The sequence below is a fragment of the Canis aureus genome, chromosome 24 (genome assembly GCF_053574225.1).
Source record: "Canis aureus isolate CA01 chromosome 24, VMU_Caureus_v.1.0, whole genome shotgun sequence".
Taxonomy (NCBI): Eukaryota; Metazoa; Chordata; class Mammalia; order Carnivora; family Canidae; genus Canis; species Canis aureus.
In genome coordinates, this window is record NC_135634.1 from 44,009,676 (window position 1) to 44,023,026 (window position 13,351).

At 46.7% G+C, this 13,351-nt stretch overlaps 1 protein-coding gene and 1 long non-coding RNA gene across 3 annotated transcripts in view; one reads left to right on the plus strand and one right to left on the minus strand.

Moving 5' to 3' along the window:
• The window catches only part of GPR55 (G protein-coupled receptor 55), a 72,139-nt gene that overhangs the window by 53,683 nt on the left and 5,105 nt on the right, over positions 1-13,351 (minus strand). The gene's annotated exons all lie outside the window — the stretch shown is intronic.
• LOC144296539 (uncharacterized) lies at positions 1,207-11,433 on the plus strand. Its single transcript, XR_013363637.1, has 4 exons — positions 1,207-1,417; positions 4,018-4,093; positions 10,502-10,602; positions 11,364-11,433. It is a non-coding gene; the product is annotated as an uncharacterized LOC144296539 (long non-coding RNA).

Here is a 13,351-nt window from a genome sequence, read left to right on the forward strand (position 1 = left end):
TGAAAACAGCCATGATTAAAATCATTAATAGCCATAAGGAAGACTAGCTGGGCCTCCCTTCTTTAAACTCCTTGGGTTTAGGGACGCCTGGGTGGCTCAGTGGTTGAGCATCTGCCTTTGGCTCAGGGTGTGATCCTGGAGTTCTGGGATCGAGTCCCACATCGGGCTGCCTGCAAGGAGCCTGCTTCTTCCTCTGCCTGTGTCTCTGCCTCTCTCTCTCTATGTCTCTCATGAATAAGTAAAAAATCTTAAAAAAAAAAAAAAAACTCCTTGGGTTTACAGGAGTTTGTGGGGGGCTTGGGGCTTAGGCTTGTAGAAAGAATCCAATTTGATTCTTGGGTACAGCGGGAACAGACATTCCTCTGACTGTTTTTTCATATGCAGGAAGTGGTAATTCTCACCCTCCCTGGTCTTGGCCTCTGACTCACTGGGTTCCCCAGTCCCCAGGGCCTGGTCTCCTTGCCGCTAAAGGCCCCAGGCGGGGCAGTAAGGTGTCTGGCTCCCCTGGTGGGGGAAAAAGCTCCCCTGGTGGGGGCCAACGCTGGTCCTGAGAAATGCTACTCTTCCTTTTCATGTGGTTTTGTCAGGATGCCTGGACCCCTCAGGCCTGGGCCAGGTTGTCTTAATCATACAGATGGTTGTAGATTGAAAACCGTCCTAAAGGTCACCTGTCTCATTAAGAATTTCACACCCTTCCCCCCAAGTTCATAATGTCACCTCTGTGTTTCTGTACCCCTGTGTGGGACTATATGCAGGAAAGTTTCCATTTGAGGTTTCCTGCAAACTCAGCCAACATCATGCTTCATAGACACCAGGATTCCTCTCCTAGAGCCATGAATCCCAGGGATCACCAACTTAAAAGACAACAAAGACAAATCTTCCAGGGAAACGGAAGCACTAGCTAGCCTCATGAAACCAAAGGGCGACACTAGAGCATACAAGGTCCATCGCAAGCTCGTGACCAAAACATGGGCTTTGGCCACTTAACCACCAGGATGGCTAGGATCAAAGACACAGAAAATAAGTGTCGGCAAGGACGTGGAGGAATCGGAACCCTCACACATCGCTGGTAAGAACCCTGGAAACAGTCTGGGGGCCCCTCAAAGGGTTAATCGTAGAGTCACCCTATGGCCCAGCCGGCCCACTCCTAGGTGCGCGCCCAAGAGAATAGAAAACAGGTGCTCGGATGGGTATAAGATTTCTGTAAGAAGGCTCATAGCAACACTGTCCGTGGCGGCCCGAAGTGGAAGCAGCCCAGCTGTGCAACCAGCCGAGAAATGGTTAAACGGGCTGCAGCGCAGCTGTGCCTGCCGTGAGCTATCTGGTCATGGGAAGGAATGAAGTCCCCAGGCATTTGCAACACAGGTGAACCTTGAAAACATTAAGGCAAGTGATGGAAGCCACGCATCAAGGGCACGTACGTATGATTCCATTTATATGAAACGTCTAGAAATCCATAAAGACATAAAGCAGCTTGGTGATGGCCAGGGACTGGGGGAAGGGGAAGTGGGGGTGGGTGACTGCTTAATGGGTATGAGGTTTCCTTCTAGGGTGGTGAAAATGTGGTTATACAGCATCGTGAATGTGTTGAAAGCCACTAAATATACACTTTAAAATGCTTAGTGTTGAGTTTTCTGTAATGTGAATTTTATCTCAATTTTTTTAAGTGTGTGTTTTGACTGAGGCAAGTGTTTGTCACAGAAACTGCTTCTCTCCTTGCAATATCTCTTTTTTAAAAAAGAAGATTTGCTTTATTTGACAGGGAGAGAGAGAGAGAGCACACAAATGGGCAGAGGGGCAGAGGGAGAGGGAGATAGTTTTAGCTGATGGTTAAAACTAACCGATGAGCAGGATATTCAGTTGATGCCAGGGCCATATGAGGATCCCACGAACTACTTCCTTTCTTTCTTAAAAAAAAGGGGGGGGTTATTTATTCATTCACGAGAGACACACAGAGACACATCAGGCTCCCTGATGCCCCGCTGAGCAGAGAGCCCGATGCAGGGCTCGATTCCAGAACCCTGGGATCATGACCTGAGCCAAAGGCAGATGCTTAACAGATGGAGCCACCCAGGTGCCCCATCTCCTTGTGATATTTCTTAATCCTCCAGGATCAGCACCCCATCTCCAAAGCTACCCACATCCCAAGAGTTGCCCGAGGACTGGAGTCCAGGACCAGAGAACTCAGTCTGCTGCATGACCTTCACCCTACTTTGGATTTTCATCCTACTGCTTTCTCATCACTCTCAGAGTCTGGGGGTCATGCAAGCCCCGGGAGGACCTGGGTATTCCCAATGCCCTGGCATCAAAGGTGTCACGGGGCTTCCCTAATACTCAGCACCATAGCTGGTGCCAACAAAAGCCAACACTGAATGGATTCCATGTGGTCAGAGCGTTCTCAAACAGGAGGAAATGAAAGTGAGAACTGGAGGTCTAAATTAAATGGGTGGCAAAGTTCAGGGTGATATGAAAAACTCTACTCTCATTGTATAAGCAAGAGGAGACAATGAGGGAAGCCTGGGTGCTCAGCAGTTGAGCATCTGCCTTCATCTCAGGGTGTGATCCTGGATCTGGGATCGAGTCCTGCATTGGGCTTCCTTCGAGGAGCCTGCCTCTCCATCTGCCTATATCTCTGCCTCTCTCTGTGTCTCTCATGAAGAAATAAAATCTTTTTTAAAAAAAGAAGAAGAGAAAGAGAGAGAAAATGAGAACGCATGCATTATTTTCATGAAAAGAAACACAAGAAGTTAAAACAGATACTAATGAAAAGGATATTTTTCTTAAGATTTTATTTATTTATTCATGAGAGACACAGAGAGAGAGGCAGAGACACAGGCAGAGGGAGAAGCAGGCTCCATGCAGGGAGCCCGTTGTGGGACTCAATCCGGGGACTCAAGGATCACACCCTGGGCCAAAGGCAGGCACTCAACCGCTGGGCCACCCAGGCGTCCTATGAAAAGGATTAACCATGTTGGGGAGAGGAAACAACGTGGAGGGAATGGGAAGGTGGTGAGACTTCGCTTGTATACCTTTCTATATCATTTTAATTTTGAACCATATAAACGTTTCGTGTGTGCAAAAAACAAAATTTTGCAAGGATGGGATAAGGTAAATCCCACCACAGAGTGCAAACAGGAACAAAACAAATGGATTATATATCCGACTGATAACCACACAGAGCAGGGAATGAACTCGAGTACTCGGACTGTACATCCCTAATAGGATCTGTTCTAAGAACAAAATCAACTGAAAAAAAAAAAAAAAACAAAAAACTTATGTTTTACTTAGTAGATGTATTATTAGTAATACTATTGGTCTTGTAATTCTGAAACTCTTTTATGCATAATATAATATTAAGGAAATACATATTTTACTGTAAGAGAAAAAGAACACTAGTAATAAGTAAAAGCAGTTAAAGAAAAACCCTATGATGTTAAATTTGAGGTGGAAAGATCAGTTTGAACTCATGATTGTTTTAAAAATGAGTTTCCAGTTTCTGTTCGCTGACAGATCTAGAAGCAAAAACATTCCTGTAGCAGTGAACACACATCACACTGTGTGCTCTTCTTTTCTAGCCGTCGTTCCCCACTAAGGGAGCCAGGACTCCTTGAAGACATGGTTATTTCTGGGTCTGGGGCTAAAAACATACAGCATGAGTCCTCTGCAGAGTATCCTGTGGTGCCAAGGGATGCGGGAGCTTACCTGAAAGACCTCCATGGCTCGCTGTGGGACCACATGAACACCAAAAGGGATAATGAGAGTGTCCACTTCGAACACATTTTTTTTAAGATTTTATTTATTTATTCATGAGGAACACAGAAAGAGAGAGAGGCAGAGACACAGGCAGAGGGAGAAGCAGGCTCCATGCAGGGAGCCCGATGTGGGACTCGATCCCCGGTCTCCAGGACCAGGCCCTGGGCTGAAGGTGGCGCTAAACCGCTGAGCCACCCAGGCTGCCCCACATTTTTTTTAAATCCATGAATCCACAGTGATTTTTTTTTTTTTTTTTTTTTTTAGGGGAAAAAGATGGGGTAAATTCCAGCTCGTAAATGTGGAAGGAATCAAAGAATGAACCACCACCGCTTGCAATCAGGTAAGCCTCGTCTCTGATGGCTAAAACTCTCAGGTGAGTGGGATATTCAGTTGACCCCAGGGCCATATGAGGATCCCACAAACTACTTCCTACTTTTCTTTAAAAAAAATATATATTTTATTTATTTATTCATGAGAGACACACAGAGAAAGGCAGAGACATAGGCAGAGGGAGAAGCAGGCTCCCTGCGGGACTCGATCCCAAGCCTCCAGGATCATGATATGAGCCAAAGGCAGACACTCAGCCAACTGAGCCACTGCAGCATCCGCATGGGCTACTTCCTAATCACCAAGGAGGAAACGGAGAACATGGCTCAGCATCACCAAGAAGGCACAGCCTGATGTTATCTGCCCTCTGATGGGTTGGTTACCAGGGGCGTACACACCACACGTCCATAGTGCTCGTGCCCGACACACTAGGCCGGACAGTAGCCATGAGTCAATCAGCAGATTAATCCTGCCTGGGTGACAACCTCCGAGCCAAGTGGCAAAGACTCTTCAAAGGAGCCAGTGTCTGGAAAACAAACCAAGAGCAACAGCAACAATGGAAAGGTGGCGAACCGTTCTGGGTCCCAGGAGACGAAAGGGACATAACCAGGTATCATACAGGAACCTCGGCCGGATTCCCAATAGCAGAGAAAAAATCCAGGTTTAAAAGACATTTGGGGGACACTTGTAGAGAGTTGAATACAAATGGTGTAGGGGATGCTGGTACGGTTGTCAAAAATGGTATTGTGGTTTTGCCGCAGAACATCCTTATTCGGAGATGCTGAGATACTCAAAAGCGAAGCACCAAGATGTCAGCAAGTTGCTTGCAAATTGTTCAGCAAAATAAAATTATGTAAAATATACAGAGAAAGGGGAAGAGAAAGAGAAAGCAAATACGGAAAAATGTTAACAGTTGGAGAATCTAGGGAAAGGTGTGTGGGGGGGTAGTATTTAATATAGTCTTTTTTCAACTTACCTGCAGGTTTGATGATTTCAAAACAAAATGTCAGGGTGGGGGGGCGATGGGGGGCGGACGGAGCAGGGCAGTAGAGCTTGCTGCCAGACCCACGCAGGCTGCCACCCACACAGGAAGTGTCGAAGGGCTCCCTAAATTACACTGGACTAACCCTATCCTTTGAAGTCGGCCTGCAGGCAGCGGGAAGGGTGTGCATTTCACGTTCCGGGAACCCCTTGGCCCCATTCAGCACCCACCCGTTACAGACACTTTGAACCCAACATGCTTTGGAAAACTTGGGGTTTTTTAGAGATTTTATTTATTTGAGAGAGAGAGAGAACATGAGCAAAAAGAGAGGGAGAGGGAGAAGCAGGCTCTCCCTATGATGCAGGGCTCAATCCCAGCTCCCTGGGATCATGACCTGAGCCGAAGGCAGACACACCTATCCAGCTGAGCCACCCAGGGGCCCCTGGAAAAGTTTAATGAATGGAAAACACAGCTGGCAAACAGGTGCAGAAGAAGAGTTTCCCAACGCCCCAAGCATGATGGGGATTCCACGCCCGTGCCAGGCCCCAGGACCTGTGAGGCTTCTGGGGGGTTCCAGCCCTGTGCTCAGGTGGGGAGGGGGGTCTACCTACCATACCAGGGGCTCCCCTTTCTTATCATCTAGGTCACCTGGGGCTCTTCCTAAGTGGACCTCAGACTCTGTTGGGGAAGCCTTTCTCTTTAAAAAAAAAAAAAAAAAAAGATTTTATTTACTTACTTGTGAGAGACAATGAGCATGAGCAAGGGGAGGGGCAGAGTGAGAAGGAAAAGCATCTCCCCGCTCAGCAGGGAACCCAAAATGGGACTGGATCCTAGGATCCTGGGATCATGTCCCCAGCCAAAGGCTTAACTGAGCCACCCAGGCACCCTGGAGAAGCCTTTCTATTTCTTTCCAGAACCACCCTGGCTCAAAACAGCATTTGCTTATGCAATCACTCATTTATTCTGATATTTGACAAGTATTTCTTGAGCACCCAGGCACTGTTTGGGGCACTAGGGACCCCCCCAGAAAAACAGCAGCCGTAGTTTCTCTTCTCGAGGCAAATTGCAACCACGACAAGGGCCACGGGAGGTGGGGGGTGGGGGAGGAACAACAAGGTGCCCACAGCCAGTGAGGGGCGAACTGCTGAGGTGGCATTTCAGTGACAAGCGGTTGTTTTTCCTGCTTGTCATGGTTGCAATTTGCCTTGAGAAGAGAAACCACGGCTGCTCCTCCACCCCTGCCAGGACACCCATGAAGGTCTTTGGTCCTGGGCAGTCCTCTTTCATTTCGCCCTTCTGTGGTCTCAGAAGGAGGCTCTGGGGAGCATCCTGTATCCCAATGGCAAGGCTTCTCTAGAAGCAGGGGTGGTGGAGGGGTGGAGGAGGGGAACAGCTTGGGGACACCCGCACTGACACTCTCTGTCTCTCTCTCACACACACACACACACACACTCGTGTGCACGATTCTGTTTCTCAGGATTTGCTCTCTCACAGGTGTTTGATTAACTATGTAAAGGTTGGGGACCATTTTATTTACTCACATTTGGATGAGGGAAAACTTAGTATTTGTGCCGGAGAACAGAACCCTTCTCTGCTACTCTCCTGCCCCACGGTTCTCCTAAGAACAGGAAATTCTTAGTGCAAATACTTTTCACGTGGAACAAAATGAGAGAACCGTCTCACTTCCAGGTGGACATGGAGCACAATGGGGCAAAATCGGGCAAGTGTAGAAGAAGAGTAAACCCCCAGGAATTGGTAGAGAATGTGGTTTGGGGGACGCCTGGGTGGCTTAGTGGTTGAGCGTCTGCTTTTGCCTCAGGGTCCTGGGATCCAGTCCTCCATCGGGCGCCCAGCAGGGAGCCTGCTTCTCCCTCTGCCTGTGTCTCTGCCTCTCTCTGTGTGTCTCTCATGAGTAAATAATCTGAAGAAGAAGAAGAAGAAGAAGAAGAAGAAGAAGAAGAAGAAGAAGAAGAAGAAGAAGAAGAAGAAGAAGAAGGAGGAGAGGAAGAGGAAGAAGGAGAGGAAGAAGAAGAAGAAGAAGAAGAAGAAGAAGAAGAAGAAGAAGAAGAAGAAGAAGAAGAAGAAGAAGAAGAAAGAAAGAAAGAAAATGTGGGTTGGGATGTGTATTCATCTCCTAGGGCTCCTGCAACAAATTACCATAAACCGGGTGCCTCACACAACAGCAACTGATTGTCTTGCTTCTCTCAAGGCTACAAGTCCAGAGTCAAGGTGTCAGCAGGGCCACACTCCCTCCGGAAGCTCTGGGGGAGATTCTGTTCCTGTCTTCCAGCTTCGGGTGGCTCCAGGAGTTTCCTGGCTTGTGGCTCCATTACTCAGCTCTTTGCTTCCATAGTCAAACAGTCTTCTCCTCTTCTGTCTGGGTGTCTCTCCTCTGTGTGTCTCTTGTAAGGACACTTGTCATTGGATTTAGGTCCCATCTGGATAATGATCCCCCAGACAGATCTCATCTCAAGATCTTCAACTATGTCTGCAAAGAGCCTTTTCTTTTTCCTTTTTCATTTTTTTTTTTTTTTAGATTTTGTTTATTTATTCATGAGAGACCAGAAAGAGAGAGGCAGGGACACAGGGACACAGGCAGAGGGAGAAGCAGGCTCCCTGCAGGAAGCCCGATGTGGGACTCGATCCCAAGACTGCAGGATCACGACCTGAGCCAAGGTAGATACTCAACTGCTAAGCCACCCAGGCATCCCATGCAAAGAGCCTTGTCTCAAATTAGGTCACATTTGCAAGTCCCATGAACTATAATGTGGACATATTGTTTGGAGCCACCATTCAACCCATTACAGGATGAGACTCTCACAGGACACGGGGTGGGGTGGGAGGCAGCGGTTACACTTGCTTTCTTTCTGTCGTGGTGCTGGTAGATTGTGGTCAAGTCCACTCATAATAGAACTGCGCTAAGAAACCCATCACTCCCTCGGCTCTCGCCACTTCTCAAGAAGAAAATAGAAGGCATTCTGGGAAATGCTGCTAGGCCCCAAACCCCTTCCCAGCTATGAAAATGATATCCCCTAGTCAGAGCCCATTTCCAAGTATCTCCCTTTTGCTGGCCACTGCAGACCCTGACTAGCACATCCTTCAGTGGACTCCGTGACCTTGGACCTTGACCTTGTTTGACCCCCTGGACAAGGATTTGCTACCTGCCCACTTTATGCTGGACCCAGGCTTCTGAGAAAATCCATTTGGCAATTAACCCTGATCATGGCTTTGGCTTACTAGCCTTGGACTCTGCTCTGTGAAGTCCCAGATTTCCTGGGGGTGAACAGGAAATTCAAAGGTCACTACAAGAAGCTAAAATCCCTGTGGCCAAAATCACTCTCAGAGATCACCTTTAAATCACTGAGAGTCAGATCTTGAGGCTCTAAAGCAAAAATCAGTTTGTTCACTTGCACTGTTAGGTAGGACATTCCTTGCCCTGGAGCAGATCTAGTTTGAAAATGGAGGTGAGGGGGAGGGAAGGGGGATTTTTTTTCTCTTTTATTTTTTCATTTCCAGATTTCATAGTTGGCTTTCCTACATTATGGGCATGTGCATGGCAACTCACTGTGTATTTTTCTTCCCGATGAGCTACTCTCTCTCGGGGGAGGTCAGTCTTAAGGCCTTCAACTGATTGGATGAGGCCATCCAAAGTCTGCTTTATCCAAGCCTACTGATTTAAATGTTAAACCTATCAAAAAATACATTTATAGAAACATCTAGAATTTTTTCTAAAGATTTTTATTTACTTGCTCATGACAGACACACAGAGAGAGGCAGAGACACAGACAGAGGGAGAAACAGGCTTCCTGAGGGGAGCCTGATGTGCGACTCAATCCCAGGACCCCGGGATCACGACCTGAGCCAAAGGCAGACACTCAACCATTGAGCCACCCAAGTATCCTAAAACATCTAGAATTTTTGACCAAATATATGGGTGCCACGGCCCAGCCAAGTTGACACTTAAAATAAACCATCACACTCCCCAACACCTGCTTAACACCATGTGAAATTATAGTATTATAATTAATTATAGTATTGTTCAACCTGTTTGTCGTTTGTCTCTCTTTCTCTTTTTTTTTTTTTTCTCTCTTCTTCCAGAATATAAGCTGGAGGGCAGGGATCTTATCCCCAGAGTCCAACCCAGCACCTGGCACAGAGAGGGTCTTAGAGTATTTGTTGATTGAATGAAAAATATTTACTAAACCTTTTTGTTTAACACATGCTATGCCAAGGTGTGGACTAAGCTCAACTGGCCAGCAGTTTAAATCTCCGAGCATCACACACAGGTTGAATGTATTCATTTCTCCCTCGTTGGGAATTAGACCCTTCCATCCCGGAGCCAAGGAGTGGGCCTCCCCTCCTCTCTCTCTTGAGTCTGCCCACAGTTGAGTGTCCCGGGGCAAGGACTGAGTCCCCGGAGGCATCTGAGCTGAGTCAATGAGGAGATGCCTGGGGTGAAGTCGGAGGAAAGGGAGCAGGACCCTCAGGACGCAGCAGGTGGCTGCATCTCCCTTCAGCCACGGACGCACCCAGTCACCAGCAGTCAATAGAAAGGGGCGACAGGTGCGCTTTGGAGATGGAGCTCTTACTTTGCACCCAGCTCTTCCTGAACCCCTAGCTCTGCCCCTGGGGAATCCTCAGTGCCACTTGGATCCAAAAGGCACCTGGATTCCGAGAGGAGGCACCGCATGTAGTAAGTCTTTCCCTCTCCCCCGACGCTCGGATCCCGGGCCTCCCGGATCGCAGCCCGGCAGCGCCACCTGGTGGTCGGCGTCCTCACCGCGCGGGAGGGCAGAGTTTATGGGGCGGGTGACCTGGCCCCGGGGAATCCAGACTACCTGGGGGCACACCTCTATAACTCATCCTTCTTTCCAAGGCAGAACTCCCGTTGATTTCCCTTTTTATTTCAAGAGTAGTGTATATTCATTATAAAAAAAACACTGGTAAACAAACAAAATCCCACATAGACGGTTGCTGGATAAAAAGACAAAAAAAAAAAAAAAAAAAAAAAAACAACCCACAAACAGGGCCTCCTGTTAAATTTGGATTTTGGATAAACAATGAATGATTGCGTGGGACTTGCTTGTTCTAAAAAATTATTTGCAGCTTATCTGAAATTCAAATTTAACTGGGTGTCCTATATTTTTATTTGCTAAACCTGGCACCTCTATATCCATAACCTAATTACACTCAGTTAACACATTGAAGTGTATTTACACAACATTTTTAAAATCCCTATATGTACAGTATTTTTACCCCAAAAGCAGAAAGAGACTCATAAGGTAGGCTGGTTTGCAACCTAATTTTTCCATATAACTACATCCCATGAACATCTTTTAATAGCAGCAAATGTTTTCTTATAGCCTTGTTTTTTATGGCGGCATAAAATAAGACATCTGGATATAATTATAGTTTCCTGATTTCCTTCTTTTTTTCAAGGGCCCAACTGCTCTGGTCCTCCCTTGGGTCCCAGGATTGCACCACTGGGCTTGCTCTCCTCTGCCCTTGCTGTGGGAACCAGTCTGAATTCTGCAACACAGGTAAGCAACAAACAAGTGCACCTTTCCTCAGGAATTAGACTCTGGAGTCAGAGCCTCCCTGCTACTCTGCACTCGACAGCACGGGAGGCCGGGAGGCCATGGACATGGCCTGGAGCTGCTCAGTGTAGCCTCCTTGATTGCAGAGTGGGGCTGGTGATAGGGTTATTGGGAGGATTAGTCTTTCTCTTCCTCAAGAGATGGCAACCTCCAGGTGGGCAAGAAACTTCCATGTCTGTCACGGTCACCGTCCTATCCTTATAGGATACACTTAATGCTTGCACATCCTCAGGCACTCCAAAAAATATATTGACCCAAATGAGCAATATTCAGATGCTCTCCCACAAGAGGAAAAGGTGTGACCGTCCACTTTGGGTTGGAGGGATCATGCAGGGCTGTCAGGATCTGTTAGAAGATAAACTGAGGCATATTAAAAATTGTAAGCATGTATGTGAGCAAAATTCAACTCAAATCCAACAGCACCAAACCAAAAGTGATTAGGGGCCCTTAACTGGTCAGGGCCATGGGAAAGGCAGAGAAAGTGCAGAAGCAAAGATAGGAAATTATTTGATTGAGTGTAGTTGAAAGCTTCGTTGGCTGTTCGTGATTGGTGGGCCTTAGCATTTTAATTTCTTAACCCTGAGGCATTTACGGGCTTAGATTTTGGTTTGCTGACACAGGCCACCGCAGCACCAGACACACATCAGTCTAATGGCTTCCTTGTTGAATTCATGCAACAGCTCTGACCTGCGTTCTAACCACAGGGTCCTGAGCAGCGAGCTTCACCTACCTGGCCTCTCCCCAAACGACACAGCTCCCACACTTCTGGCTCAGGTAATCCAACCAGTAGCTTGGTGAGCTCCTTCTGCAGCAGAAAAGGTTAAGTCTGTCCAGTGTCCGGGTGGGCTTCAGGTTAGACAGACCAGACTGGAATCCTTGCTCTATCCCTTTCTGGCTACGTGACCTCGTAGTAGTTTCTTATTGCTGCAAATGACCACACTCTTAGCATCTTAACACAGCGCAAACTGGCTAACCTACAGTTCTACAGGTTGGAAGTCCGACACAGCTCTCACTGGATGAAAACCCAGGTGTTGGCTGCGTTGAACTATGTTCCTTTCTGAAATCTCTGAAAATCCATTTCTGCTCTAGACCGAATGCTTGTCTCAAAAATTCACATGTTGAAATCCCAAACCCTAACGTGATGGTATTTAGAACTGGGGCCTTTGGAGGTGATTAGGTCTTGAGGGTGGATGGGATTAGTGCCCTTCCAAAAGAGATCCCAGGGAGCTTCCCGACCCTTTCTACCATGCAAGGACACAGCAAGAAGAGGACTATCTATGAACCAGGAAATGGGTTCTTGCCAGACACTAAATCTGCTGGCACCTTAATCTTAGACTTCCCAGCCTCCAGAACTATGAGAATTACATTTCCGTTGCTTATAAGCACCCTGGTGTGTGATATTTTGTCATAGCAGCCCAAGACGACTAAGACAGTTCTCTCGCCTTTTCCAGCCTCCGCATTCCTTGGCACCTGGCCTCTCTCCTCCATCCTTAAAGCCAACACTCTTGGTGTTCCTCTATAGCCACATCTCCCTCTGACTCATCCTTTCCGCCTCCCTTTTAGAACCATTGGGCCTACCTAGATAATCCAAAATAATCTCCCTATTTTAAAGTGAGGGACTAGCAACCACAATTCCATCTGGAACTTTAATTCACCTTTGTCAGGTAACCTAACAAAATCACAGGTTATAGGATTAGGACATGGGACGCACCTTTGAGGGACATTCTGCTGCCTACCATGACCTATAGTAATTATATAACCTCCAAGACTCTGTTTCTTTTCCTTTTTTAAAACTTAAATTCAGCTAATTCACATATAGTATATTATGAGTTTCAAGTTTCAGAGGTGGAGTACCTGGTGCTCATTAAATCTCGTGCCCTCCTTCATGCCCATCACCCAGTTACCCCATCCTTGCATCTCCCTCCCCTGCGACCTTCAGTTCATTTCCTATGGTTAAGAATCTCTTATGGTTTGTCTCCCCCTCTGATTTCATCTTGTTTTTTCTTTTCTTCTCTTCTCCTGTGCTCCTCTGTTTTGTTTCTTAAATTCTGCCTATGAGATCATATGACAGTTGTCTTTCTCTGAGTGACTTATTTCGCTTAGCATAATATCCTCTAGTTCCACCCACATCATTACAAATGGCAAGATTTCTTTTTTGATGGCTGAGTAATATTCCATTGTATATATATCCCACATTTTCTTTATCCATTCATCTGTCAACAGACATCTGGGCTCTTTCCATAGTTTGGCTATTGTAGACATTGCTGCTATAAACATTGGGGTGCAGGTGCCCCTTCAGATCACTACAGATGTATCTTTGGGGTTAAATACCCAGTAGCGCAATTGCTGGGTCATAGGGTAGCTCTATTTTTACTTCTTGAAGAACTCTCATACTATTTTCCAGAGTGGTTGCACCAGCTTGCATTCCCACCAACAGTGTAAGAGGGTTCCCCTTTCTCCACATCTTCCCCAACATTTGTTGCTTCCTGTCTTGTTGATTTTAGCCATTCTCACTGGTATAAAGTGGTATCTCATTGTGGGTTTGATTTGTATTTCCCTGATGCTGAGTGATGTTGAGCATTTTTTCATGTGTTGGTAGCAACTCCATTTCTTCATAAAATGGAGTTCCTACGATGGTTGGAGCGGAGCTTAGGGATAGTGATTATATGACTCATCTATTTTTTTTTAATTT